This window comes from Typopeltis vanoorti, chromosome 15, assembly GCF_054136105.1.
Source record: "Typopeltis vanoorti isolate ZY-2024b chromosome 15, IOZ_Tvanoo_1.0, whole genome shotgun sequence".
Lineage (NCBI taxonomy): Eukaryota > Metazoa > Arthropoda > Arachnida > Uropygi > Thelyphonidae > Typopeltis > Typopeltis vanoorti.
In genome coordinates this window covers 109,484,813-109,489,818 of record NC_143563.1, presented here as the reverse complement: position 1 = coordinate 109,489,818, position 5,006 = coordinate 109,484,813, and positions in this window count along the sequence as shown.

Here is a 5,006-nt window from a genome sequence, read left to right as displayed (position 1 = left end):
ATATTAGTGCTGAGGCTGTTAGTGCTACCACTTTACTTCTTTTATCCTTGATATTCCTGGCATTTATTTGATGGTCACCATATGGTATATGGTGACCATCCCCACAAGAAGCCTTGCTGCCATCCAATCTGCAACCCTGGATTCCTATCATTTACATCCTCATTTGCTCCTAGAACAACAATCTTTCCAGATGCTTATGCACTTCCATGTTCAGATGCATTCCATCTCTTGATTATGTTCTTTTGATTTTTCTGTTCTCAAATGCGCTTAAAGTATTCACATTCCAGAACCTCTTTCAACATGCATGATATTTTTATTGCTGCATTTCTCCTCCTAAATTCTGTATTATATCTGAACTAAACACTATCTTCTCCCTCACACTTTTCTGCTACACATTTTCTAACAATAACCTCAACTCTCTCTCTCACTACTTGATTTCACACTACCTCTCAGATCATTTGTATCGAACATTGCTTTCGTATCATCCACATTTGTGGTGAAGGTACTGGAGAGAGATTAGTGAGAAGTAGGATGCAGAAATGGGTGATAACAGCAGTATTCTCCGTAGTTATCAACATGGGTTTGTTATAAAAGGGAAATCATGTTTTATTATCATTTTATTTTATTATAAAAAGAGAGATGTTTTACTAACTTACTTGCATACTATAACAAATACCATGGATAGGGGTGATGCATATACAGTGGTGTACTTGGATTTTGCAAAAGCTTTTCATAGACTGCCACACATCAAACTGTTACATAAATTGAAAGAGATCGGATTGGATAACAGATTTTTGAGTTGGATCAGTGACTGGCTGTCAGATAGGTATCAGAAAGTTGTATATGGGGGTGCAGTATCCCAAAAGAGGAAAGTCACATGATATTGGAATGGGTTTAACTGGTGTTATGCAGCTGTTTGCAGATGATGCAAAATTGGGAATAGTAATACAGAATCAAGTGGATGTTATGGCCTTGCAACAGGACTTCAATAGATTGCATGAATGGGCAGGTAAGTGGAACTGTCAGTTTAGTGTTGCAAAGTGTAAGGTTTGAGATTTGGTAAGCAATGATGGAATGCAAAGCATACACTTGGAGGAAACTTTAAACGAAGTAGAGGAGATGAGAGATCTAGGAGTGATGGCGGACAAGGACCTGAAATTCAGGGGCCACATTGCACAAGTTGTGAAGACATCATATCGGATAATGGTAATGATGCAGAGGACCCTGACATGCAGAAATAGAGAGGTTATGATTCCATTGTATAAGGCCTTGATCAGCCCTCACATGGATTATTGTGCACAGATTTGGTCACTGGGTTTTCAAGGTGGTGAGGATATGTTAGAAAGGGTTCAGAGAAGGTTCACAAATCTAGTCAGTGGTCTTCTTTGGAATGTGGAGTATGAGGACAGATTGAGAAAATGTAAGTTGCAAAGCCTTGCAAATAGGAGGAAGAGAGGGATGGGATATGACTGAGACATAAGCTAGTCAGGGATTGTTGTTATTATTATTAACATCTGACCTCCATGGAGTCTGAGATGCATTGTTAGAGGTACACACACTATTGCACTCAGTGCTGATTCAATGTATGTACATTCACTACACACTCGGGCAATGCATTCCACTCAACAACCACTCTCCATGTAAAGAATCTTCTCACTCCTCTACTCACATCCTCCTTATACAGTTTTTATTATTATGTAACACCTCCAGGGAGCACAAAGACTCATCGAGGGCGGGCACTTATTCTACAACTCTCCATCTCCAACATTCCAACAATTGCAATTACCTTCATCCTCCACACTAACACAGTGGTGGCTCATACATAAGCACTGCGACACTGCAGCACCCCCAAGGAAAAAATGAAAAAATTAAATTTTGTTTGTGTTTATAAATAATAACAATGCTTACAACATTATATAAATGCAATACGACATGTTAAAGGTTACAGCTTATGTTTTGACATTGATTGAATAGTTAATAATTGGAATTGTTCGATTAATGCTTTAGATTGCACTGCGATCTAACGCAGTGTCGGAATGATCACATTAGGCCAATTGCAGCTGGTCTCGCCGATATTTGTTTGCACTTCTCATTGCACATTACCAGTGATTCCAACACTGCTCGTTTGGGCAGTGTATCGTATGCTTGTGCGCGTTATTTCTGTGAGATATAATACTTTTATTATTGGTGTTTGTTTGTGGTGAGGGTGAAATATTTTTAATATAGCAATTTTTTAATATGCAGATTTATTTATTAATAAATTGGTTACTGATTAGCAAAAAAATAAATTTTATTTTTTTTTTGTATACGCAGCACCCTCACTTAAAATTTTCACTGGCCACCACTGACCAGTATTTTCACAAACATTCATGCCCACGGCAGGATTCGAACCCACAGGCTTTTGGCTGGAGAGTGGATACGCCAACCACTCGACCAACAGCGATTGGCCTATCAAGTTGACATGAAAAATATTTTTCATAGAATGAGAAGAGGGGTAGAACAAGAGGCCATCTCTGGAAACTGTATAAGGAGGGTATGAACAGAGGAGTGAGGGGAAGAATCTTTGCATAGAGAGTAGTTGGTGAGTGGGATGTATTGTCTGAATGTGTTGTGCCGTGGGCATGCATGTTTGTGAAAATACTGGTCAGTGGTAGATTGCGTTAGTGCAGTGGTGGCCAGTGTAGACACATCGAATCAGTTTAAGACAAGATTGGATGAGCATTGTGTGCATTAATGTGTACCTTGCATGATGAGTCTCCGACTTCATGGAGGTCAGATGATGATAATAATATTACCTCATGCTCGCCTTCTTCCCCCTTCAATCACATTACTCATAACACTCTCCTGAAAACCACTTATTTGCCAGAATAGTTAAGACTGGTGACATAGCCCCACTATTTGTTGCCACTGAAAACTGATATTGAGATCATCCAACTCTTCCCATTGTGCACATTTCATCCAAATATGCACTCAGCATTGCATTTTTATTTTATTAATTTGAAGACTTGTGGTTTGGGCACAATGATAATGTATTCTTTTTTTCTATTTATTTAAGTGGATGAAACCTTGAACAAAAGGTGCTTTTTTTTTTTTTTCTTCTTTCCTCGCTGGGAGGAATGTGAATAAGATTAATCCCCTATTGCAACCTCCTCTGAGGAGTTTAAAAACGTGATATTTTAACGCCAATTCTTATTGAAAAAAAAATTTAGATATAGCAGAAATAAATATCGTGAATAACAATTTGAACATAAATATAAATATTTATGTTCAAATTGTTCATATTTATTTTACAGTTCATTTGAACTGTAAAATAAATATTCGCATATATATATATATATATATATATATATATATCCAAACTGTAACTAAGCCTTGTCATGGGTTCTTCAACATTTCTGGAGATGAAGGCTGCAACTTATGCATCTTCCTGTTTGTGGATCCCATATTTCATAACCTTACATTTAGTCATATTAAACTAATATTCCCTCATTTGTCCACCTTTTCAGCTTATTCAAATCCTTCCAGTGAACCACTGCATTGGCACTTCACCAGTATCTCTTCTCCATTTTATATCATCTACAAACTTTAACACCTTGTTGGCATTATGGAATCCACTTGTTACCCATGTTTCTTTGATACCATCCACCCCTTCCTCCACACACACAGCTCCCTGAGATCTGTTATGCAGCCAGTTCATTTCACCAATCTGATATCTTAAACCCATATGTTGCAACTTAAATATCAGCTTATGTGGTACCTGTCAAATGTTTTGAAAAAAAAAAAGAAAAAAAAAAGTAGTATACATCTTACTCCATGTCAAATGTTCATGTTACTTTGTTATAAAAGATAATCAGATTAATCAAACAAGAACATCCCATAATAAATCCTTGCTGATCCCTTACAGATATTATTCTCATATACCCAGTTTTGTAATATGATCTCTCAGTAATTTCTCCAAAATCTTAACTACAGAAGAAATACAAACTAGTCTGTAGTTTGATGACACCATTCTGCCACCATCCTAATGTTGCAGCACTTTCTTGTCCTCCCTCCACTCTGTGGGCCCTGTAGCTACTCTTCCCCTGAACTACTAGGTCAATGGCATTGTGAGTTGCTTAGCACAATCTCTTAAAATGTGGTGAAATTCCATCCAGTCCTGCTGCGTTATCGACTATTAAAGTACTTTGCATTTCAAATGCTTTCCTCTGATGCACTTCTAAACCTTCAACTTCCCCCCCCCCAAAAAAAAAAAAATTCCTTCAGAATAACACCTGCTTTTTCAAGATGAAATTCCCCAATAAAGTTTGATTAAACACCTGCACTGTGTCATCCGTGCTGGTCACTCAACCCTTATTTTCATCCTACAGTGTCATTCCTCTACAATCAATTTTCCTCATATCATCCCCATAATGAGAGAATTTGATAGGATTTTTCTTGGATTGCAATGCTAATCTTTTATTTTTCCATTTTTGTCCTGCTATGCTAGTCACTATTCCGGCTTGATTTTTATATTCCTCTTGCAATTACTTTTCATGTACAGTTAATGTTTGATTTCACACTAAATTATCTTTTTGCACTTATATGCAGTTTGCCTTGTTGCTGATTAATAATTAACTAACTTTCATGTACTAAAACTTCCATTTCTTTATCATCAATTCTTACACTCATGGAATAGCCCCAAGCTGATTTCTAAGATTATTATAGATTAGCTACCTTAATATTTTCCATAAATTCCTTTCTCCTTGATACTTCTGCATGTCTATTCATACTTGACTACATTGTCACTCTCACCAGCCAGTCCTCACATCAGAAAGAGTTTAATTCCTTTTATTCCCTTAAGAATTGGAGAAATTTTGTTCCCTTGATACTGTGTAACACATACTCTGCACAATTTATATTGCTATAGTTACCAAAATCACTTGCTTTGCACTTGTTCACATAACTCATCTAGTTATGTTAAAGATACCGAGCAATTTTAAACCTGGTTTTACTCCATTTTTTCCAAG